At 33.4% G+C, this 27,268-nt stretch overlaps 1 protein-coding gene across 1 annotated transcript in view; it reads right to left on the bottom strand.

The window, feature by feature from the left end:
* The window catches only part of ZNF148 (zinc finger protein 148), a 148,838-nt gene that overhangs the window by 92,145 nt on the left and 29,425 nt on the right, over positions 1–27,268 (bottom strand). Inside the window, exons 2-3 of the mRNA XM_044670030.1 lie at positions 6,678–6,758; positions 4,004–4,141 (exon numbers count right to left, since the gene is read on the bottom strand). The gene's annotated coding sequence lies outside the window, so the exon portion shown is untranslated. The remainder of the gene's footprint in view (positions 1–4,003; positions 4,142–6,677; positions 6,759–27,268) is intronic.

The raw sequence follows: 27,268 nt of genomic DNA, 5'->3' as shown, positions 1-27,268 counted from the left end.
ACCTACTTGCTTTTTTTCTTTAAACAATATTAAATCTTCCCTTTCCACATAACCCTATAAATAACTAGATGAACAAATAAGAAGTTGCTGCTGGCTCATCCCTCCAGGGCCTGAAGTAAAGAAGTAAAAAGATAGACAATGCTAGGACTTCTAATCTTTTCCAAGAATTTTTATAGCTATTTACCCCTGTGCTTTCAACCTAGAAATGCTGCCACTTTGATTTGTACAAAGATTAACTCAGGAGGTTGCATTTATTCTTTATGCTAAGAGATCTAGAAAAATTTCAGATTTGCATCTTTACCAGAGCCCTTTGTGTTCATAAAGTATATTTTGTAAATTGTATGTGGCTCCTAAGTAAAATTTAAAACTATCCTGGAAATAACACTGATTATGTTACCAGCAACTAGAGGACAACAGTTCTACTTAATACTAGCAGCAACATATATTCAAATAACATACTGACACTAGAATCAGAGCTGAAAATATCAGTACAATTATTACTACAATTATTACTATCTTGGCAACTAGCTTGCAGGCATCAATCCTCATTTATACTACAAACAATGTTTTGATATTAAAAGGATCCCTGATTTCATCAATGATGGATACTCCCTTCCTCCAAGGTGGATCGCAAGCCCATCCACACCTAAGTAGATAGTATTCAGGAGGTTAAAAAAAAAACACTTAAACTTAGGCTGGTGTTTTTGTGAAAGACATAAGTCCAAATTCAGACAAGCCCATCTGAAACAATGATATATGTTATAATTAGGTTTCAGATTGGCAGGCTAGGGTCTAGGCCTGCATTTAACCTTCAAGAACCCAAGGTGACCTCTTTATCACAGGCAGACACTACAGTTTGACTTTTGTGGATGAATGCAGTGTAATAATTCCTTTTTAAGTTAAAAGAAAAAGGTCAGGGGAAGACAGTAAGAATGAGTAATTATGTTTTAAAGTAAAGATTCTTGGGAGCAGCTGGGTAGCTCAGTGGATTGAGAGCCAGACCTAAAGACAGGAGGTCCTAGGTTCAAATCTGGCCTCAGACACTTCCCAGCTGTGTGACCCTGGGCAAGTCACTTAAACCCCATTGCCTAGCCCTTACCACTCTTCTGCCTTCGAAGCAATACACAGTATTGCTTCCAAGACAGAAGGTAAGGGTTTAAAAAAATAATAATAAAAAATAAGGATTCTCTTCTTCCTATACAAAGAATACACTAAAAATACTATTCAAAAACACCTTATGTATATATTTTTAATATAAATACTCATGACTAAAGCCATTTTTATTGCCACAGTATTTGCATAATGTCAAATTTTTAAAAACAAGTTTCTGACTGTTGGTTTTACTAGATATTTACCATTTGATGGTCATTTTAACCTCCTACCTGATACTATTCTAGGACTTGTGAAAGGAGATGAAATTAAATACCTAATGCATCACCTTTGAAAAAATATGAACTTAGATACATTTTGTGATATTTTACTTTAAATCATGGACCTTAAAAAGATCAAATAAAAGAGCTGCTTGGCTTGGTGAAATTTTCAGAACATCTTACTTGGAATCAGAAAACATTTTAAGTGTCAGCTCTAATACTGATTAGCCATGTGTTTACTGATAATTATCAGGCACATTCATTTACCTCTTTGGGTCCTCAGTTTCCTTATCTGTAAAATGGAAATAAAAATACTTAAGCTACCTAGCTCAGAGAATTACTGAAAGGAAAATAATTTGTAAACCTTAATGTACTATACAAATAATAGCTTTTCTAAGTTTTATAATGTCTCTGTTGTACTTTACATTTGCCAATAAAATATATGATGTCTTATGATAGCTGATAATCATCTAAATCTGTGTATAATTTGAAAATGAATCATACAAAAAATTCTGAAAATAAATTGATCCTTGTCTAAATTTTAAATAAGGAACATAATATATAATGCATGATGTAAAATACCATGGAATCTTAAAAGAAACTGATATTCTAGTTTTCAAATCTTTAATAAAATATAACAAAATTGCAGCAAGATATCTGGTACTTGATTCAAAATATTAGATGTTGTTTATGACAGTAGCCATAAACTAATAATGCCACCTAAATATTCTATCTTTGAACTATTCAAAAAATGAAATATCTTATGAAATGAGTTAACCCTTAACTCTAGTAACTAGAGTTAACTCTAGTACTAAAAATTTCTCTACTTCACTCCATACAAATTACTTCCACAAAAAAAAAAAAAAAAAAAAAAGAACATTTGTGTAAATAAAAAGTATAAATGATCTGGTCAGTCGGTATGAACTAACAATTCCCTCTGTCTTTTTGACATCCATCATGGAAGTTTTTAGCTTATGCTAATGGTCAGTGAACCAGCACTGTCCATTTCAAATACCAACTCTCAGAACTCCAGGAGTATATACTGGGACTGAATTACCACTGTAATGTACATTTTTAAGTTTCTATTCACAGTCATAAATTAGTATATGCTCAAGCAATAAAGATTCGTTTTAATATGTTTAAAGTAAAGAAATGGAAAGGTAAATCTGATTGTTGTGTTATTTATACTACTGCCCCTTCAGTTTGGGTAATATCCAACTCCAACTTACAAAATGGTTGTATTCTAAAAGTTCATTTCCTAAGTCAGCTGCTTGGAGCTCAAAATGTATTTTCCCACAGAAACAATATTATATATGATATTTAGGTTCTCAAAGAAGTTTTATTAAACCCACAACTTACCTCAATTATAGTACATACTAATAGTATTATAGAATTAATCATCAAACATAGTAATACTTTTATGGGAAAATCTATTCAGTGTTGTAATTTAAACACCAGGAGCTCATTTACCCCTTTCTTCATAGTGGTCCTGGGGCTCCTACCTCCCCTCAATTTCCCTAGCTTCTAGCAGTATTTACAGGAAATGATTACTAATTGCCCTCACAGTCTAGGACTGGAGCTTCAGTTGGACAGAAATGTGAATAAAAGGATTAAGGAAAGAATTTCTAGTGGATTAGAAAACAAAAGCAGAAGAAAGGGGAGTCTCTTACTAATTTAACTTGATAAAGTATTGACACTGGGCTTCCCATCATCAGTTTCATCTATTCTTCCTAATCTACTATAGGAATATTCATTCCCTCCCTTTCTGCCTAAGTTCTATCACTATTCTTGCCCAGAGCCAAAGTGAAGAGAGAAGAGAAAGGGTTAGAAGGGAGTAAGTATTTGCACAAGTGCCTACTATATGCCAGGTTCTGTGCCAAGCATTTTTATAAATATTATCACATTTGAGACTTGCAGCAACCCGGCAAGATAGGTGTATTATTATTATTCCCATTTGACAGTTAAGGAAATTGAAACAAACAGAGGTTAAGTGACTTGCTATAGATCACATAGCTAATAAGTGTCTAAGGCCAGGTTTGAATTTTAAGTCTTCCTGACTTCCTGACAGGTTCAGTGTTCCATCCACCAGTAGCCCCTAGAAGTAGAAATTAGATGGGCATTGGAAAAAAAAGAAATGGAAAGGGATAGCCTAACAATAGTGATAGCATTAGGATGAGGAGTTCCTATGGCCATTAGCTACTTTAGCATAGTTATTCATTTGTAAGAGACTACCTAAGAATTAGGTTTTTAACTTTATTTTAAAGTTATAACCAATATATTACAAAAGTATGTCATTTGAGTTACATACATTTTTGTTAACACATTGACCAAATATAAACAAATATCTAAAACTGTATCAGTAATTATCCATTCAGGGAGCAAAGAAGGGAGGAAGAATGGAGGAGGGAGGGAAGGAAGGAGAGAGGGAAGAAGGGAAAAACCTCTCAGAAAACACATATTCCAAAGGTCACAGGGAGGGGGGGAGGGGAAGAAATCCTCTTTACAAAATTCTACCATAAAAAAACAAAATTTTCAACATTAAGTTCAAGAGCAAATAAGGAGCCAAAAAAAAGAAGCTATTATAAGAAAAAAAAAACAATTTGTTAATCATAAAAATAAAAAGTTAAAGTTACCTGAGACTACAGTAAAAAAACAAAAATTTCAAGGAAGAGGATGCTGTAGAGTTGAAAATGAAATCATGATGGAGTTCCCACCCTTTTCAGACTTGAGAAATCCTTTATACTTCTTTAATAACTTGAGCCATTCTATTCCTGCAAAAAAATATATATATAATATAAAAGTTTAAGAAATATTATTAAGTCTTTTCAATATCTAGAACAGAATTTTGGGAACTAAAACAAAATGTATATATACAATATGAAGAAATACTGGCAATACATTAGTGAGGTACCCCTGGTGTAGGGTCGGCCTCCAAGTCAGGAAGACTTGGATTCAAGTCACACTTCTGAAAACTACTAGCTTTATGAGCCAAGGCAAATCACACTCCAAATTAATTAAATAAGTTGCATGAGTTACTGAACTATATTTATAGAGGAAGTTTCATTTTGAGTAATTTCCTTTCTTGAAGAATTCCCTACACATATGAAATTAGGTTCAAGAAAAGAAAGAGAAAGAAAAGACTACTGAATATAAATCACAAACATGCTACTGTGAAAGGAAAAAAAAATGGTAGGTATATAAATTCACATAATATACAAAGTAATAGTCATGAAATAATCCTTGCATTATTACCAGTGCTAACTAAGTCTCTATCAAACTAGTCTGTCTAATTCTTAGTTCTGCTTGAAAGACATAGAAGTCTGGAGGGGAAATCAGTTACAATTTTTTTTAATTTTCGAAAATGGTTCTTATGAGAAGGATGTTAAAATAACAAAAGAGAAGCTATGGGATAACTTTTAAAATTTTCTCGTGCATGTTCCACACCAAATATACAAGAAAAAAATGGTCATAGTTATAGACCCTGAAAATGACAAAGAAGAGCTAACAAACAGAATAGACATATGGAAAAAGGCTGTAGTTCTCTCAGAGAAGTTTATCATCAGCAGGATAACTTGGACTAAAAAGAAAAAGAAAAATGGAAAAAGCTATTATGTGAAGAACTCTCTAATGAAGTTATAACATGAAAAAATATGGACTAGACATAAGGAACTTACTGAAAATAAGGATTACTAAATATTGAAATGTATTAAAGAACATGAAATTTTATACACTAGTGGTCTTTGTATTAGATTCCCATCTTATTATATTATTATATTATATTATAATATTTTAACTATATTCCCTACCTGGAAGTAAGGGAATAAATTAAATAGCTAAATATTTCCATAATTCTACAATAATTCAGAACTATAAAAAGCAAAGGAAATGACAAAATTACTTTTCTAACAATCTGCTAGAAAGAATGCTGTTATTGTACAGCTAAAAAAAATTTTTTTTAAATCCCAAAACACTAACTTCCTTGTTATTTTTCATATGATTTCCCATCTTCAGGTATTTTTACCAGCTGTCCCCCATGCTTGAAATTCTTTCCCTCCTCATCTCCATCCCTTCACTTTCTGGACTTCTTTCAAGTCTCAGCTGAAACCCAACTTATTCAAGAAGCCTTTCCTGATCTCCCAAATGCCAGTGCCATCCTTCTGATAATTATCTTCAATTTGCCTGTAAATAGCTTGTTTGTAACATAGTTGTTTGCATGTTAGATTGAGGTCAGCAACTGTTTTTGCTTTTTATTTGTAAACCTAGTATATAACAAACTGACTACACACATAATAGGAGCGCAAATGCTTATTAACTTAATTTCCATCTTAATCGTGATTTTTCCATGTTTATATTGTATGTTCAGCCCAAAATAAAATGGCAAAACATAGGACACATAAATACATAAATATAAATAAAAAATTATAGGAAAAATAGGAAGGTGAATTAATTAAAAAAGAAACCTGGAATCATATAACCATTAAATTTTTTTATTTTTTATAGCACAGAAGGCTTTTATTTAAACTTAAGAGACATCTTTTTTTTTTTTAAACCATTACCTTCCATCTTGGAATCAATACTGTGTGTTGGCTCCAAGGCAGAAGAGTGATAAGGGCTAGGCAATGGGGGTTAAGTGACTTGCCCAAGGTCACCCAGCTAGGAAATGTCTGAGGCCAGAGTTGAACCAGGACCTCCTGTCTTTAGGCCTGATTCTCAATCCACTGAGCCACCCAGCTGCCCCCTAAACTTAGAGATATCTTAAGTTCACATCCTCAAGTTTTCAAAGACAATACTAAAAAAGTTATTAAAAAAACAACTCAAAATTTCTCTGCAAATAGGAATAAAAGGCTGCAATAGATCTTTAAACAACTCAAGAAGGATGCTATAATTAAAAATGCTTTACTTTTTTCTAAAATCCAAGCCATAAACACATGCATACACACATAAGCTAAAGAAGAAAAATAAGAAAGAGGCACCAAAAGGTTTTAAGATAAGGTAAATATAAACAATTGGAGTTGTTAAGACTACTTTAATGCTCTGTCCTAAAAAACTAATAATGGTAATTACAAATAATTTTAATATCAGTTAATGTACGAATGCTCTTATTTACATAATCTGAGATTCATAAAGTTCATGTGGCAAGAGAGCTAGCAGTGTACAACTGAATGCTTTTATGAAGGTTAATAAATTGCCTAAGATTTCAAAGATAAGTAACTACTTAACACATGTTATTTTAATGCAAATGTATATGTGAGTGTCCTATCAGTTACAGGTAAACTCTGAGGAACAAATAAATCAGAATTGGACTACCTCCATATAGTAGGCCAAGTGGATTCTCATTACATCAAGTCTTTAGGCTGAATTTCCAGTCTGCTCTTTTCTCCTTTTTTCCTATAGAAACATAAAAAATAAAGATTAACTACACAGAGAATTAGGTAGATTTTCTAAAAGACTAAGAAAGAAAAACATTTTGTAAGAAAATCTTTTGAAAATGTATAAAACAAATTTGGTTTTGACTGACATTCTAGGCAAAGCAAATTCATCTTAATTGACATCATACTGGTAAATAGCTACTTGAAACAAATTGAACTATTTTCTATTTCACTTTCATCTCAAACTTAATTCTTAATAGGCAATACGCATTCTTTAAAATCTGGGAGACAAGTGGTCATTGGCATATATTTTTAAACATAATACTACTAAAATAAAACTTGTAGATAAAGTCTTATAAGAAAATTAGTGTAAAGGGTAAAAAGTAAAAACATGACTTATGTAACCAGGGAAATTTTTTCTAAAAATAAAAAATTATTTTAAAAAAATAAAGTGTATATGAAGCAATTTTTAGAAAAATAAGAAAATTAGTGTATGGAGGAAGATGCTTGGAATTTACAAGACTTTTGCTCTTAAAACTGTATCAGGAGCTTAATATTTTCAAGCAAAAGTACTATATCATTTAATATGATTAAAATCACACTTGAGTTTAAGTTATACAGCTATTAAAGAGCTATTAAGAAGAAAGTCATGCCATGAGCATGAAGCATAAAAGATTACAAAAACTTAACACCATAATTGGGTTATGTAGATTTTTCTCAATTAATTAGGGGCTTTTTTTTCCAAAATGTGTAATATGTAGAAACTTTAGGCTAAATTTGTAAGAATTTAGCATTCTCAGAAATAAAAAAAGATACCCAATTCAAATTTTTTCCGTTAGGAAAAAATAAAGATTATAAGCACAGAATTAGGCATATATAGTTATTAACAATCAATAAATATTCATAGAAAGTTTAAAAAGCTAATGGTAAAAACATATATTCAGAAATTAAAAAGTAAATTTTAGGGAAAATAAGCACATAAGTCAATGAAAACTACAGAGTCATATAATTTATCAGTATGTTATAATGACTATGACTTTTAAAATAAATAAGCATTTTCAGAATCTTTACTCAGTAATTCTATTGATAAACTGTAGAGACTCACTGCTTAAATTTAACTGGATATTTTTTCACTATTCAATATGGCAGAAGACCTGTTTTTAAAGTATTCATTACATGTGGGCTCTTTAGGACAAGTTCTTTTCTTTCTTCCTTTTTTTTTTTTTGGAAAAGTTCCTTTCAATGTGAATTTTTAAGCTCTATAGGCTTGACACCACATATATCATTCCACTGTACCTACAAGTCACAAAAATCCTTCTGCCCAATAGCATCAACTCTTCTCCAACACTAGCTACCAAAAACTAAGTATTATAAAATCACAAGCTCTTTACTGTTAATAGTTTAATAATTAGATAAATTCTAGAAATTAATATAAAAATGTTATGTTCTTTCCAAACAGAAAAAGTGTTTAATTTTAGTTTTGCTATATTATTATTCATTCACTACTGCATTAGTATCAATTGCACATTACATATTAAGAACTGGTGGAAAGTCTTAGAAAATTGTAGCTATTGAGTGGAATGGTAATAGTGTCTTACTAGTCATCCTAAAAAAATTATATTACAAAATCTCAAAATATTAAATAGGAACTATTAAAAAACAGGCAATAAAGGTGCAGTGGAAAGTGGGCTGAATTACAAATTTCAGTTTTACTACTTATTATCTGTGTGATCTTGGTCATTTTTATATCTCTCTGGGCATTTTAGTGTCCATAACTTTAAAATCAGAAATCTCCTTTAAAGTTCCTTGCAGCTCTAATAACCTTTAATCAAACTGTTGCATCCTAGCACTGAATTATTGGTCTATTTTTTTTTTTTGGCAAAAAAAAAAAAGACGAAATATTCAACGTAAATACGTTTTAATCATCAGATGTCACGGAGAATGGAAAATAATTTGCTGCAGGGAAAAAATAAGGCAGAATTTGGGAGTCAGAGAACTTACATCTCAATCTCAGCCCTGTCAATTACTATTTGTATAACTCTAGGTAAGGCACAACTTCTCTGGTCCTCAATTTCCTCAACTATAAAAATGAGGGAGTTAAACTAGTTAGACTCAGTTTCTTCATTTGCAAAAGGAGGATGATAATACCACCTACCTCACAAGCTGTTGTAAGGATGAAATGTGATAATATGTGCAAAGTATTTTGCAAACCTTAAAGTACTCTATAAATATTAGCTAATATTGTTATTATTATCATCCAATGACTTGACTATCTAAATAATTGTTTGGAGAAGTTTATCCTGATAAGTATTCTCTTATAGAAAGCTTACTCTCTTTTTACGCCACTTTTTATTAAGAGCAAAATCAATACTAACAGTAATAGGCATACTGACATAGATGGAAATAAAAAGGAAAGGGACAAGAAAAAAGGATTATCTTAAAGAAATGAGTGAAATAAATCTGAAATTCACGCACTTGAGCAAAAGGGTTTGAGACCATCTCCTATATGCTGCAACTTTTCCTACTATATTTTTCTATTTTTTCTTCTTACTATATTTCCTACTATAATAGTGTTCACTTACAACCTTTGATAACCTCCTTCTGTTCCATTCTTTCCTCCAAGTAAGAAAATGAGGGAAAAAGTTTTCTGGACATCTATTCAATAGCAAAGCAGGTTTCTTCCCCCCCATTCATCCCCTCAAAGCAAGTGTCTTAAATGCTTATTAATTCCTGTTCATCAACTCAAATTCAATTCAGTTTTATTGTCTAGCACCTCCCTAGTCACTCATTTTAAAGCCTGGAAAAGTAGAAAACCGTTAACTCCACTAACTCAAGCTATCATTTATTTTCATATGCATACCCATACTACAACCTAAATAGGAGTTATCAATATGATTTGACACAAATCAAAGTAGTCTTCTATCATTCATAACATTTTTAGCAGGTATTAAAAGTCCCATTTATGATCAAAATACTGATTATTCATCACATCTACTAATTTACTTGAATTCTCAATTCTAATAGAGGCAAGCTTCTATGATTGCTAATGTTATAACACCACTAGCACAAAAATCTCTTCTAACATTTTCTACTTTTGATTTATAATGCTATTGTTGTAGTTAATGGCAGCATTCTAAAAATCAACAAAAGATACTTCGGGGTACTTAAGGCAAAAGGATGGCATAAGCAAAGAATAAGAAAGCAGAAATGAACACACCACGTTCAAATGACAATGAAGATGGAACTGGGTTATAGAATGTGCCTTAATTAAAACAGTCCTGATATATGCTGCCAAACTAATATTCTTAAAGCATATGAGTGACCATATCATGCTCCTTATTGCCTCAAGATAAAATACGAACTTCTCCCTCTGAACAACATATAAGGTCCTTCACAATTTGTCTTCTATCCTATCTTTCCAGGACTGCTAGATATTACCTTCTCTCACACACTTGACATTCCAGACAACTGGCCTGCTTGCTATTTCTCTAACACAAGTCTATCTCCAGCCTCTATGCCTTTCTAGAAACTGTTCTCCTTCATTCACCTCACTTCTTCTTGGAACCCTTATCTCCCTCCTTTAAGAGTCAGTTCAAGTGTTAGTTCTTCTAAGAGGCTTTCCCCAATTCCATCAATTGTTAGTTAGGAATTAACTTCCCTGGAAATCACTGTACTTATTTTATATGTATTTATCTGCAAACATGTCATTTTCTCCCAGTAAAATATAGCTTCTTGAGGGCAGGAACTGTTTTGGTCTTTCTATGGAACTGTTTTGGTTTTTTTATCCCCACCACTTAATACTATGCCTGAAACATAACAGGTGCTGGAAATATTTCCTAAATTGAATATGAGGGTGCAAACCTTTATCTGGCAGTGAGACTCATGGACATAAAAAAAAATCATTTTCCATCAATATATGAACTAAAGGAACTATTCCAGCAAGCTCACAGCAACAGAAGCACTACTGTTATCTACTATCTGGCTTAAGAAACAACAGCATTGTTGAGATAAGCAATGACTACGTGACAGCAAAGTGGCATAAGATAAAAACAATCCCCCTCTCATTAACACTTGAAATTTTATAGCAAGAACATAACTTTAACTTGAAATTCTTATATTCATTACAGTTCTCCTGGAAAAGGAATACTTATCAATCATTTACACTTAAATATAAACTAGTTTCTTAAAACTAAAGTTTTGGCAGAAATCTGAATGAAAGGAGAAGAAATAAGAATATAAATCTATCTACTTATTAATTTTGCCAAGGATCCCCATATAGGGTTACACCAAGTCAACCAATGCACAGATTATTTCCTTTTACACTTCAGTACCATAAGTAGAATAATACAAACCTCCGCTCATGCAGAAGAAGGTACAAAGGTAAAACCAGTTGAGATGGAAGAAATTCTCAGATGTCAGATATGGCATGCAAGGCAGGGGGTGCCTTTGCAAATTGTAGCAGACGTCTTTTCTGACTCATTTCACTTATGATCAGTAGATGAAAATATATTGGAAGTGAGGACTTGGCAAAAGTGAATATTCCCTCGGTTTTGTTAATATAGATTCTCAGGAGTAAGAGTTAGAAGGCATCTTAAACATCTAGTTTTGTTTCATATTTATTTTCTAATTGTTAAATCTATAAATCTAGAGGTTCAAATTTTTCTAGAACCTTTAGAATACTATTAACCTGATCAAAAGGTTTTGCTGATACATATGCATATCTGTGTACATATATTAGTAAAATCTATACGTGTAAAGATGTTTACATTGTATTGTGAATATGTACATAAAGTATGTGTACATATAGTTATAAATAAAGGATCATAAACCCTTTATATTTAGGATCATAAATTTAGATTTGGAAGGAACCTTAGAGATCAGAGTCCAACCTGCTCAATTTTGCAGATGGGGTTAATTGAGACCAAAAGATTAAATGATTTGCTCAAGGTCATATGGATAAGAGGAAAACCTATCAAGTTAATAACAATGATAGCTTTTAAAGAAATCTTGGCAAGAAAGACAACAACTCTTCCTTTTGGCAACATAACTTAGCAAAATCTTAGTTCCCTTTTTATTGTTTCTTCTAATAACACTGACTATGTTACTATAGATATATTCCTCCTTTTTTTTAAAGTTTTAAATTTAAATTTGGAGAAACAGAAATTACCAGTAAAACATCAGTGTGAAAAAACAGACTATAAGAAGAGAGCTAGCTTAAACTTTTTTTTTAACCCTTACCTTCCGTCTTAGAATTAATACTATATATTGGTTCCAAGGCAGAAGAGTGGTAAGGGGTAGGCAACGAGGTCAAATTTGAATCCAAGACCTCCTGTCTCTAGGCCTGGCTCTCCATCCACTGAGGTACCCAGCTGTCCCCTCGCCTGAACTTTTGATAAGAAACATTATTTTTCACTTTCTAAAACCCACGGCATCACTGAATACTAACAGCAAAATCACTGAGAAAAATAAACAGGTCCCTAAGAGTAAAAAGCCCATGAGAATGAAAGGGGGCTAGAAATATTAAGGAACTATAGAGAAGGGAGAATATTGGGGTAACAAGACAGTAGCAACAAGCACGAAAATCTACATACAAGGCTTTGAGACTTACCAGTAAATTCCAATCTACTAGTTAGAAACGCCTGGAGAATATGTGAATAATAGCATTAAGATAATCCTTGCCATTTTTAAGAATTTACTACTGCCTCACACATAATTTCTAATCTTTTGTTCCAAAATTCTTGGTGGACATCCTTTTTAAGATGTTTATACAGAAAAACTCGCTAATCACCACTATGCACTATTAATATTGTACAGCACCATAAAGAAAGGAATTATTGTGATTTTTTTTAAAACTTGGATTTTGGTACCATAAATTACGAAATACTATGAGCAGCAACATCTCATAAAACAGAGACTAAGCGATAGAGAGTAAAACTGTTTTAAAAAAATTTTTTTGGCAAGATATCCAACTAAGAAAAGTCATACCAAGGACATTCAAGGATGAAAATGGAATGAGAACTACAAATAAACAAGCAAACAAACAAATAAATAAAAATGGAAAAGACTTGTAAAAAGCATTTCAACAAATTGTTTTCTCTCTCAAGGCTATAGTGGGACTAAGCACATTTGCACCTTAGCATCACAGTCTTTGAGATATTTCTATAGAAGGCAGAAGTGCCTCTAAAGAGAAACTGTAGAAGCAGCTAGGTGGGCCAACTGCATATATAAAGGAGATCAGTATTTAAGATAAAATGTGATTGATTTAGGGTGCTTATATACAAGGTATCAAAAATGGAAAATAGAGGTATAGAAAAAAAATCTTGGACTTTATTGACCAATGGGGAAAAGAAAAGGTAACACCTCGAAGAAGTGTCAAACTCCCTGAAATCAAAACTCCAGTAGTCACAGGAATCAGATTATAACTGGGAAATAGTTGACAAAATAAATACAATGAATTGTAGATGATGTTAATCTGTGATTTTCTAAGGCACTTTGTGGCTCACAGGAATCCCATTCTATTTGAATTTGCCACCAATGACTTAGAGGACATCCGTAACTACTGATCTATATACCTAATCTCCTATCTATACAAAATCTTCTGGAGGATATTCTCATTGAAAGTATCAGTAAGGAACAAGTTTTCACAAGAGATATTTAACAAGAGCTTAAATCTTTGTCACATCAGTTAGAATGTTTATCTTCTCCATTCAAATGTAAGCTCTGTGTATATGGGGAGTGCTCACTGATCATATCTGTATCCCCAGAATCTAACACAGAGACATATGCCAAATGGATAAAGAATATCTATTGCCTAGATTTCAATATACATTTGGATGGACACTTTTACACAAATGTAAAATGAGTTGACTCAGAATCGAAAAGAACATTTTGGATTACTTTCCCAAAAAAAATGCAAAGCTCTTTTACTGACTCTAGGTTCCATGAAAGTAATGACCCATCTTTTTCAATACTAACATTTTGATTGGTATTGTAATATGGTGGCACTACTGTCTCCAAAGAACTGAAGATAAAATATTTCACAAAAGACAAAGGAAAAATTCCTGGTGGGTCAAAGAAGGCTACAACAAATAAAGAATTAAAAAAAAAAACAGATAAAAAGGATGCTATCAAAATAATGTATGGCAGGAAGAAAAAATTGGCTGATCACTTTTTAAGAGGAAAAAATAGACAGCCAGAGCTCTTCACTGGTACTCTAACCATTTATGTTAAAATTATACCTTGTTCCGGTTCACCTGACACCACCCCTCCTCCTAGTCAGTAAAATTAGTTTAAAGTTGCCAAATCAAGAAGAATGGAAGGGAGAACCTGAAAGTCACATATAAAAATTAAAGAAGCATAATTTACAAATTTTATGACATATTAACCAAAATTCACATCCTGGTAGTATGTGCTGGATCAGTAGAAACCAATTAGGTACTGCTGTCAGGGTCTTCTGGTCCTATTAGATATATAATCTCAGACAAGTTCCAGATACCCAGACCAGCAGAAGTAAGATAAGGAGCACTACAAAAGGTGCTGATAATTTTGATGGGGATATGTTAATGAACTAATCCCAAGGTGGCACAGATAGAGGTTAGTCTGCTCCCTAAAAAAACCCAATGAAAATTTGAACTCCTGCCCCCCCACAAGCACTCTTCCACCTACATGGAGCCCCCATGCTCCCCACAGCACCCAACTCTAATATATATTTACATGAGTGATATGCTCTGACTCTCCCTCACCCCATCATCTTCTCCATGTTGCCTGCACTCCTTTCACCACCATAGAATACCTTGTCCTCATACCAACTGCATCTGTAACTTTCACCACTTCTCTTGTTACTTTTTCTGTTAACACCTACATGGTCATTAAAATGTTATTAAAGCCCCATTTCTCACTGCCAGTTCTGGTCTTTCCCAGCAAGAACCCAAAGAACCAGGCATGCCTGCTCCCATTGCATAATTTCATAGATCGATTCATGATGTCAGGAAAAATGGAAGACCTCCAGCATATTGGCTAGACCTTCTCTGGAATTTTTGTGAAACTGTGGATGATATATAGACAGTAGAAGGGTTGGGATCAATATAATTAGCAGGAACTCTCAAATCCATAAAAATCACAGATGCATTTGAATGAGAATCTAAATAGTTGAAGCTACACAAAGTATTTACAAATTATATCCTTAGGCCCATAGTTATGATGCTTTATCAGAACAATCTTACACTTGGATAAATGCAATTCTTATCAAGAAGAAAAGGAATATTATATCTTAAAAGCCAAACTTTTAAGATATGGTTGCCAATTTTATATGACTAATATATAAATAACTTATATAAGATGGCCAACTTTCTAAACTTTTCTAAATATAAACTAACTAGAACAATACCCAATTATCTTAACAGTAAATCTGTGAGCAAAGTACCCTCTCTTAGCAATAAAAGTTAAATATATAAACTCCTGAGGAATTTAAAAGTTAACTAATAATGGAATACATAGTAAAATCAAATATTACATATTATGTCTGTTCAATTTTATCATATACCACAATATTTTTTTAAAAATTTTTTATTCAGTCCCTCTCTCTCCTCCTCCTACCCCAGGAGGCATCATCCGGCAAAATACAGAGATTACATCTTTCATGCTTCCACTTCTAAATTCATTCTCTGAAGATAAATGTTCACAATTTATTCTTCAAATATTAAAACTGTAGCTATATATAAGGTTCTCTTGTTTTACTTGTTTCATTCTTCATTATCTCATATAGTTCTTTCTAAGTTTCTTAAAAATTATAGCACAATTAGTTTAGCACTGGTATTGCTGCATCTAAGGACATACAAAGCTTTAAAGCTATCTGGGCATAATTTCAAATTGCTCTCCAAAATGGTTGGGTCACTTCACAATTCCACCAATAGTATATTGGTGTCTTCACCTTTCCATATTCTCTTCAATATTTGTTCTACTGGCCTTTTGTCATTTTAGCCAATCTGATAAGTGTGAGATACCTCACAATTTTTTCAGTTTGTATTTCCCTAATCAATAGTGATTTAGAGCTTTTTTTCTTGTATCTACACATGGCTTTGATTTCTTTATTCAAAAACTATCTATTCATAGCTTTTGTCCATTTATCAATTAGGGGATGGCTTTTATTCCCAAACATTTGACAAAGTTCTCCATATATTTTAAATATGAGAACTCTATTCAAGAGACTGTCTGAAATTTTTTTTCTAATTTTCTGTTTTCCTTCTAATCTTAGCAACATTTTTTATTTTATTGGTACAAAAACTCTTTAATGTACTCAAAATCATTCATTTTACGTCTCACAATGCTCTCCATTTCTTGTTTACTCACAAATTCCTCTCCTATCCATAAATCTGGTAGGTAATATGTTCCCTGCTCTTCTAATTGCTTATGACATCTTTTTATGTCTAGATCCTGTGTCTAGTTTGATATTATTTAGTGAATGGTTTAAAATATTGGTCTCTACCTAGTTTCTGCCAAACTAATTTCCAGTTATCCCAGCAATTTTTACCAAATAGTGATTTCTCATCCCAATCACCTGGATTTATATTTTTATCAAAAGTATCTTTTACTGTTCCGTTCCACTGATTTACCTTTCTCTATTTCTTAGCCAATAACAACTTATTTCAAACATTAAGTTCTTAGTGAAAAATAGCTCCCCCTGCTTTTCTTGAAACCAAGAAAAACTAAAATCAATGGGAAAATAATCCTTGAGCAGCAGCTAGTCAAATACAAAAACAAAAACAAAAAAAACTTAAGACTGCTTATGATCTGAAAGTCTGAGAGGAAGCAATGTGGTAGAGTAGATAGTGAGAAGACTTCAGAAATAAAAAAAAAAACTAAATTCAAGCTACTTCTAATGCACACTGTGTGACTCTGGGAAAGTCAATCAATCTATAGGGTCTCAGACAATTCTCTAAAACTCTTAAGTTTTCTGAGAAGATTCCAACCTGCATTTGTAAAGAAGGTTCTCTCCCTTTCCAGAGTTCAACAATGAAATCAGAGATTATTTTTTAAATTTCTAAATAAATTTTTAAAATTTAAAATTTGATGTTTTTAAAAATGTACATTAAACTATATATTTGTTAATAAGTTATAGTAGATTGGAATATAACATTTTCACTTAAATAGTAATTCTAGTTGTTGTAGTAAAGAGTCCAATCTAGATAAAAACTCCAAATTGGCTAGCATTTATAGAGCACCAAAAGCTGAGTTGATATACATTAAAAAAATAAATAGAGGCAACTTGGTGGTTCAGTAGATTGAGAGCCAGGCCTAGAGACAGGAGGTCCTAGGTTCAAATCTGGTCTCAGACACTTCCAGGCCTAGAGACAGGAGGTCCTAGGTTCAAATCTGGTCTCAGACACTTCCCAGCTGTGTGACCCTGGGCAAGTCACTTAACCCCCATTGCGTAGCCCTTACCACTCTTCTGCCTTGGAGCCAATACTCAGTATTGACTCCAAGACTGGAAGGTAAGGGCTTTAAAAACAAACAAACAAACAAACAAACAAACAAATAAATAAATACTTAGATCTTTGAAAATAAAAGTAACTATCTCCTCTAAGGAGGTATGAAAAAAATCAACTATTCTGCTTTGTTAACTTTGCTTTGTTAGAAGCTGTCTATCTTTAACTAATGCTTAAAGCCCTAGCAATAGACCTTCTGGGATCAATGCTATTTAAAAGCATGAAAACCAAAACATTTAATCCTACCCAAATTTTTTTTTAACTCTACAAAGTATTCTCTATTTCACCTTCTCCTGCTAGAAGTAACTTAAATGCCTCAAAAAATTAGCCTTAAATCAAAGTTATATTTGCTCTTTCCATTTAGATATAAAGAAAATCAAGGGCAAGCTATCAACTGCATACCAAAAGAACACCCAGTCAAGATGAATCATTAAGAGTCAACACTAAAACTAATTTCTAAATTCCAACAGGCAGGCCAACTTCCCCTCAAGACAACTATCCAATGAATAGTTTGGCAAACAAGAAGTCAATTAAAAAAACACAAAAGTGATTTTTAAAGCAAATATTACAATGAATCCAATCAAGTGAAATACTTCAGAAAAAAAAGACTTCTAAAAAACTTAAAATAATTCAGCTCAGAAAACCAGCAAGTAAACTTAGTAACCACTGCCCTATCTAATAAAAGTTGGTATTAATAAAAGTTATTTTAATAACATATTCCTGTTTTTGAATAAAGATAGTTTAACAAAATCACTATGTCCTTCCCTCAAAACTTACCAGCCTAGTAGAACTTTCCAGAGCTTGTATTCTTCTGAGTTTCCTCATTTGTCAAATGAGAGAAGCTTGGGAGATACCATGGGAAAGATATTAGGATTGCAATCTTAAATCTAAAGTTGGAAGAGACCTTAGGGATCATCTAGTACAATTCTCTCATTTGACAGGTGAAAAGGCCCATTTTTAATAGTTATTGTGGAAGTTGACAGCTATAGCACCGGTTTACATAACATTTTCCCAGGACTAATTAACAAGTTAGGGAGGGTTTACCTATATTTAAACACAAAAATTCTGAAGAAATTTATTATCTGGAGTTGGAAAAACAAGATTTATGAATTAGAACCAGTAAGAACCATAAAATTCTTTATGACATGGATATCTAGTAATAACTATCTCCATGAGTCCAACTCGTAAAATTTCAAGGTTAAGTAAACCTTTCAAAAAATAAATATTTACTTATAGAACTGTTTTGAATTTTGTGGCTTTTTTGGTTTGGTGGGGTGGTTTTTTTAAAGCTATATCAGTAACAAAAGTCACTTGGGCACCTGGATTCATCAAGGACTACTAAAAATTAATCTAGTTTTAAATGTAACATTACAGGTATACAAAGAATGATTTCCCCCCCCTCAGGACTAATTCAATCTAAATTTGGAAATCATTTGGGAATTTAAAAGGCAGAAATATTTGTCTTCTTCAGTATAGATAGGAATTATAAAAGGAAAACAGAATATAGAGACAAAGTTAAATTACTCAGTATTTTAATTTCATGTGTTTACTAGGTTGGTTATTTAACTTTGGTTTAAAAAAACTGCTGGCAAGAATCAGTAAGATATAATTGTTATTAATGACTTAATTGAAAATTCCAAAACACATATAATTTAAACAAACCAAGCAAATGAGTTTTATTGTTAAAGAAAAATACCCAGAAGCCATAACCATATCATTTTAGTTAAAATAACCTGAAAAATTATGGTTTGGTAACAAATCCTAATACCATATAGTAAAAACATTTCCCTAAAAATCTATTTTAACACCTATTGAACATTTTTTTTTAACCCTTACCCTTCCAGTCTTAGAATCAATACTGTGTATTGGTTCCAAGGCAGAAGAGTGGTAAGAGCTAGGCAACAGAGGTCAAGTGACTTGCCCAAGGTCACACAGCCAGAAAGTGTCTGAGGCCATATTTGAACCCAGGACCTCCCAACTTTGGGTCTGGCTCTTAATCCACTGAGTCACCTAGCTGCCCCCATTCTTTCTTATTTTCAATCTCTATTTGTTCCTTCCCTGCTGCCTCTACATCTTCCTCCCCAACCATCCTTAAAAAAATCTTCACTTGGCCCTTACATTTTCAAGTTATTACTGTCCCAAGACCTTTTCTTTTCATAACCAAACTCAAAAGCAATCTATACTTTACCTCTATTTCTTTATATTCCACTCATTATTCAAGGATAATTGTTTTTTTTTTTTAAACCCTTGTACTTCGGTGTATTGTCTCATAGGTGGAAGAGTGGTAAGGGTGGGCAATGGGGGTCAAGTGACTTGCCCAGGGTCACACAGCTGGGAAGTGGCTGAGGCCGGGTTTGAACCTAGGACCTCCTGTCTCTAGGCCTGACTCTCACTCCACTGAGCTACCCAGCTGCCCCAATAATTGTTTTTTAAGGTAAACAACAATCCCTTAATGTTCTCCTCCTACCGCTACCAGATCACTGCTAATCAATCTCCTCTGTTGATAATCTTTATCATATCCCATCTCAACTAAGGAAGGGAAGTGGCTAGCTCAAGGTCACAAATACAGTTAATTATAAAAACAGAAGGCTAGATTCCAAGTCTTTTGTCTTGAGGAGCTAGGCTAGGGGAGAGCCAAACTAAAAGATTTTTTCCTTTTAAGATAAAGGTCAAAATAAACATATTTGGTGGGGACGATGGACCACTGACACTATACTATACTAGCCATAAGTCAAAAAGGAAATTCATCTAAGATTTCATCTAAGATTCTCCAACTGTTAATTTGCTGAGAATAAGTATAAAGTACAGAAGTACAGTTAAGTCTTGGTTCCAAATACCAGTTTTAAGGCAGGATCTGGATAGCCAAAAATTTTTAATATTATAGAATGTCAACAAAGTCTTACAAATTGAAGCAGCAAATCACAAATGATCCAAAAGCTGTATACCCTTTGACCCAGCAATACCACTATTAGAGCTGTATCCCAAAGAGATCTAAAAAAAAGGAAAAGGGCCTATATGTTCAAATATATTTTTAGCAGCTCTTTTTGTGGTGACAAAGAATTAGAAATTGAGGGGATGCCCATCAATTGGGAAACAGCTGAACAAGCTATATAGTATATGACTGTGAAGGAATACAATTGTGTGCTATAAGAAATGATGAGAAGAGTCTCAAAAAAATTTTGGAAAAACATATGAACTGATGCAAAGAGAAGTGAGCAGAACCAGAAGAAAATTGTACACAGTAACAGTAATGTTATAAGACGATCAGCTGTGAAGGACTCAACAATACAATGATCCAAGACAATTCTGAAGGACTTATGATAAAAAATGCAATCCATTTCCAGAGAAAGAACTGATGTCTTTCTTCTTTCCCAACATGACAATATGGAAATGTTTCACATGAATGCACATGTATAATCTATATCAAATTGCCTGGCTTCTCAAATAGGAGGGAAGGGGGAGAGAGAATTTGAAACTCAAAGTTTTTTAAAACAAATGCTAAAAAATGTTTTTAAACAAAATTGGAAAATAATAACATTTTTAAAAATACTGGTCACATTTTTCCTCTTCATTTTATAAAGCCTTAGTATTCCCTATACTCATATTTTGTGAACACTTATATTGTATAGCCCTAGTATTTGTTTTCCATTCAAAGAGATCTCATTTTTGAGGTGCTACCTATATTCAGACCATTATGACATGTGCTAAGAATAACATTCAAGAAGTACCCAATTCTCATAATCGATCACAAAGTATTTAAACTGTCTTTACCCTCTTTGGCATTTAAGACTCCTACCTTTCCAAACTTCTCATACTTTAATACCTGTCCTGGAACAACATCATTTTTTGCAATATGTTTGCAATGGCTAGTCTTCACACCTGTAATGCTCTCTTTACTAGATGATATATCTGGCTTCTTTCAAGATTCAGTTCAAACATAATCTTATAAAGAAGGCCTCCCTCCAGAGCAACCAAAGTCTTTTCTTCCAAGTATCTTACAGACTATTTACATGTTGTGTCCTTGAGGGTAGGAACAATAGTTTTATCTTTCTTTGTATCTCCAGCTTTTAGCACAATCATTGGATTATACTAAATGTTATGGGTTGATTGAAATAGATGAAAAATAAAAATGAGGGGGCAACTAGGTGGGTCAGTGAAGGGAGTGCCAGGCCTAGAGACAAGAGGTCCTGGTTCAAATGTGGCTTCAGACACTTCCTACCTGTATGACCCTGGGAAAATAATTTAACCTCCATTGCCTAGCCCTTACTGTTGTTCTACCTTGGAACAAATACACAATGATTATAAGACAGAAAGCAAGCACTTTTAAAAAATAAAAAGTGAAACATTGTCATTTCTTATTACAATAAACTTGGAAATAACTGACCAAATTTTTGTTTTAGCACTAGAATTCTGCTATTTCAAGTAGTTTGAAATTTACTGTTCATTAGCTAAATAAGATAAATCTTCCTATCACATTGGTATTTTTGTTACTGAATTTGGTTTGTAGCTTTAAGCTGGAATTCAATATGCAAATTTTAATGCATAAAAATAATATCACTAACCTATCAAAATCTTTCCCATTTTTAATCATGCTCTACACAGCTGTCAAATTGTTATTTCTAAAGCACAAGTCTAGCCATGTCATTTCCCAGCTCAAAAAGTTCCAGTGGGTCTTTCTTATCTATATAAAATACAAACTCCTTTGGTTTTTTAAGTCCTTCACAATCTCCTCCAAGCTCACCTTTTCAACATTACTGTATATTACTATCCTACAAATCTACATTCCAGCCAAAATGGTCTGCTTTGCTGTTTCCCATATAAGACATTTCTTATGTCACAGGCTGTGTCCCCAAAGACTGGAGTTCACTCATTTCTTAACTTTGTCTCTTGTCTGGCTTCCTTCAAATTTCATAAAACAGGGCTTTAAAAAAATTCACACCATATATTCCAACTTATGAACTTACAAACATCCTACCTATAACAAATAGCTAGGCTATCTCACAACTGAGAGTGGGATAATCTCAAAATCCCGATAAACAAAGTGTCGCCTGATTTCTTTTTCCTTGAATATAAAGGCCAGGTCATCTATTCCAAAGAGAAAATGTACTTGTCCTTTCTCACTGGCCATTTTTGTAACTGAGTCAAAGGACAGAGTATTATATAAATGTTACCTAGATGCTGTTGATATTCCCTTCTCAATCTAAGATGAACTTATTTTCTTAAACAACTGTTACTTGTAGTTAGGTCTTAGAAAGACCATCTAATCCTACAGCTAAAAGAGTAAATTGGAACTTGAAACACATTTTCCCACAGAAACAAACAACCCACTCACAAACTTCTGGAACACAACCATTTGCATACTGGGAACTGCCTGTCTTGGCTTCATATAGACTCAACACACTCAACACTAAGATTTCAAATGTTAATGTCTAACTCAGGAAATGAAAATGATAGCCTGAAATTTCAAGTAGCCTAAACAGGATATGTTATAATTTTTTAGATTTTTAACAACACTTATTTTTTGGTTTGTTTCTTTTGCTTTTTATTCTTTTCAAACTCACTGGGGCACTGTAAATTAGTTTACCACTAAGTGCTCTGAGCTTTTAGAAAATGAAGTGCTCTGTGCATATAATATATTATCATTTCTTTTGTTAATACTTTGGGAAAGGATTAGCTTAATCGCATTAATAACTGGGGAGTATTTATTGAATTGTGCTCTTTGGATGAACAAGTTTTCTCTATCTTATCTAAATTTAAAATGCATGATGATCCCTGGGGTACTTATATCTATATTTTTCAGTCAAATACTATAAAAACAAAGTAAGTTAACCACCAGAGGTTTTCAGATTGGTGGAATTTAGAAGCAAAGCTTAATATGCTTTTTTTAGTTTTTTAAATTATTTTGTTTTTTTCACACTTTTATTTCTCTGCACTGAGATGTCACTGCAATACAAATTTTTATTTTAAAATCTGTAATGCAACTAAAGAATTAAGATTTACAAAAATCTAAAATTATTATTTTTTTAAAACCCTTACCTTCTGTCTTAGAATCAATACTGTGCATTGGTTCCAAGGCAGAAGGGCTAGGCAATGGGGGTTAAGTGACTTGACCAGGGTTACATAGTTAGGAAGTGTCTGAGGCCACTTTTGAACCCAGGACCTGCCATCTCTATGACTGGCTCTCAATCCACTTAGCCACCCAGCTTCCCCCTCTAAAATTATTTCCAAAGGACAAAGAACTTGGTTTTCTAAGTTTCACTTGGAGATCCACATTATTCAATAGCCACCTATCAGGTGACAGGACTGGGACATCTGTCCTGCAGCACCTCCCACCCCCTATATCCTGGCCTCCATCCCTGCCCTACTCAACATCTACTCAATACTCAAGTGTCCTTGGATGTGAGAAAGAAGTATATTCTAGTAATGAGGAACAATCAAAGCAGTCTCAAACAAAAAAATATTGAACAACCAGGGTAAGGAACACAAGTAGGTCAGTATGGCTCAGTGATTCCCAAAGTGGGTGCTATCGCCCCCGGTGGGTGCTGCAGCGATCCAGGAGAGCAGTGATGGCCACAGATGCATTTATCTTTCCTATAAATTGCTATTAAAATATTTTAAAAATTAATTTCCAGGGGGCTAAGTAATATTTTTTCTGGAAAGGGGGTGGTAGGCCAAAAAAGTTTGGGAACCACCACTATGGCTGGATCACAGTATATCTGGCAGGCAGTATCCTCTGTAAGATGGTAAAGATAGGCTGTAAAGAGGAAAAAAAGCTTGGTGAATTTGCTTTGGGGTTTTGGCTATTCTAGTTTGTCCAAAGTATTCTGAAGGCCTGAATAAAACATTTCCACTAAATATCAATTATAAAGTAGAAAGAATAAGATGAAAATTTGCATGGCTTTAGTTCAGATCTGTGATTTTATCTGTATAGAAAATTCCTTTATTAATGTAGATCAGCAGTTCCACAACTTACAGCCTGAGAAAGTTGCCTAAGACACTGAGAAAAGTAAATTGCCTAGGACCAATCAGCATGTGTCAAGACACTGGATTTGAACACTTTTGATTTGAGGAGACATATTCCATACTATACTGCCTTTTAAACTTGGCTCACAGACTTTCGTAAGTAATTTTCTAAGATTTTTTAAATCCAGCTCCTAAACAAAAAACATTGGACTGAGGAAGACCTTTATAAATTATCTAGTTCAAACCTTTCCTTTTAAAGATGAGACCAAGGCCCACAGAGATTAAATAATTTGTTCAGATCACAAAGCCATGGTTAGAACCAAAACTAAAATATACCAAATCTCCAAATAACAAACCAGTGTTATTCCCACTATCCAAAAGTTATTCCTTTGTATACATAGTCTTCAAACTCCAATTGAATTCAAAGAACATGACCTATCTTTCTAGCTACCAAAGTACATCAAAGCATAGAATTTAATCTGAAATGCCAACAAATTCAAACAGCTTAGCAATACAGGATGTCCAAAAGACTTAGTGCAATTTTAAGCTTTGATAGTCTAAAACTGCAAGAGTTTGGGGACAATCTGTGTATTAGAAATCAGTTTTTACTGAAAGAAATGATTTCCTCTTTGTGGGGACTGCATGAGAACAGCAGGGGACTATTTTTTTCAATATTTTGTTAAATAATTCATGTCAATGCTCCAGATTTTGCATTTTTCTATTCCACTTCACTTGTTATATTTTAAAAGTCAAAGGCTAAGAAATTGTTATTTTATAGGAGATAACTAATCTCATAGCCAGGAAGACCTGCGTTTTGATCTCACTTCTAACACATACTGGATTGGTGTCCCTGAATGAGCCACTCATCCTCTTCACTGCAACTTTCTAATACAGAGATGGTGCCAACTTCAAGATTTTCTTATACCAATTAATGGTCCAGTAAAGGCTCAACCCTAAGAAATCTGTGTAATTAAAGGGTTTTTATACAAAAATATTAATATTTTCCTAAGAACAATGACTAGGAACACGAAACTGAGAAATAACCATTTAGATGTCAGAAAAGTTGCTACTTAATAGTGATCAAATCTAGAGTTCCATTAGTCTCACTTGGGCAATGTTTAAGTTTTTATAGGATGATCACTTCTATTGAAATTGTGAAAAATATGCATGCATGCATGCATTCATTCACTTATTCAACAAATACTTATTAAGTGTCTACTATGTGGAACACACTGTGCTAGACACCAGGGATATACGATCATAACAGGACATGATGCTGGTCTTATCATATTTGTAGGAAAAAATATCCATTTACTCAACTATCAAGAACTTGTACTTTTCTAAGTCCTTCAACATGGTTCTTTTATCTTAAATACGAATTTGCTAACACATCTGAATATTCAATATATAAGCTTTTGGCATAAATGTTTATATATATACACGCGTATGTGTGTGTATATATATATATGTGTATATATATATACACACACATATATATGTGTATATATATATATACACACACACACATAGACATAGACATATAAAAAAAGGTAAACAAAATAATGCTGCAAAATTCAGGTAATTTGTAAGAGTCACTCTGGGTCATAGAGGAAAAAGTAGAAAAAATATCTTTGTCCTAAAGTCAAACTGAATCAACAAGTTTTAATTAAGCATTTACTATATGATAGGCACCATGCTAAGTGCTAGGGATATAAAGAAAGACAAAAACAGTCTCTGCCCTCACGAAGCTCACTTATAACAGGAGAAGACAACACACAAACCACTTTGTACACAGATATGTACAGGGTAGATAGGATAAAAGCACTGACATTGAGAAGGACTTGGAAAGGCTTAAAGGTTTTAGCTAAGACTTGAGGCTGGGAAAAAAAACACTTAGGTACAGGGGACAGCCAATGAGAAGGCACAAATCCAGGAGACTGAATGTCTTCCATGAAGAATAAAGAGGCCAGCTTTACTAGCCTGTAGAATTCTTAACAGGAGAATGAATATAAAAACTGAAAGACAAAGAGGGTCCAGATTGTGAAGAGCTTTAAAAGCCAAATAGAGGGTTTTGTATTTGATTCTAGAATAGTGAGCAGAAGGGTAGCTAAGGTAGCACAGTAGAAAGAGTCCCAGGCCTGGAGTTGGGAAGGATTCTGACATGTCCTAGTTATGTGACCTTGGGCGAGCTCTTTAACTCATTTGCCTAACCCTTGATCTTCTGTCTCAGAATGTAAGGGTTAAAAAAAAAAAAAAAGAATAGGGAGGAAATACAATTTATTGATTGGGAGATGACATGGTCAAGACCTGTACAGATCACTTTGATAGCTGGGTAAAGAATGGACTTGAGAAGTGAGAGCCCTTTGACAACAGCAGTCAACCAGAAGACTATGGAAGGAAGAGCCCCTAGGTGGCTCAGTGAATTGAGAGCCAGGCCTAAAGATGGAAGGTTTTGGGTTCAAATTTGGACTCAGACACTTCCTAGCCATGGAACCCTGGGTAATCACTTAATGCCTAATTGCCTTGCTCTTATTACTCTTCTGCCTTAGAACCAATACACAGTATTGGGTCTAATACAGAAGGTAAAGGTTTTGGGCTTAGTTGGTTTGTTTGTTTTTAAGATGACAATGATAATAACTATGGAAATAGTCCAAGCATAAGGTGATAAGAGTTTGTACCAAGGTAAGTATGAGAGAACAGGGCATATATAAAAGATGTTATGAAGGTAAAATAGAGAGAACTTAGCAAAATATTGGCTATGGGAAATGAAATTAAGGAGACAAGGCTGACACCTAGGTTTCAAGCCTAGGAGGCTAGTATAGTGGTGTCCTGGAGAATAACAAAGAACTTCAGAAGGAAAGAGAATCTGAGGGAAAAGATGAGTTCCATTTTGGACATGTTCAGTTTAAGATGTCTGTGGGACATCCAATTCAAGATGTCCAATAAGCAATAGGATATGTGAGATTGAAGGTCAAAAGAGAGGTTTAGGGCTGAGAAGCATGTGCATAGAAGTGATAATGTAATCCATGGGAACTGATAAGCTACCAAGTGAGATAGTACAAAGGAGAAAAGAGAGCCAAGA

The sequence above is a fragment of the Gracilinanus agilis genome, chromosome 3 (assembly GCF_016433145.1).
Source record: "Gracilinanus agilis isolate LMUSP501 chromosome 3, AgileGrace, whole genome shotgun sequence".
NCBI lineage: Eukaryota > Metazoa > Chordata > Mammalia > Didelphimorphia > Didelphidae > Gracilinanus > Gracilinanus agilis.
Note: the sequence above shows the minus strand (reverse complement) of the source record. Positions and strands in the feature narration are given on the sequence as shown.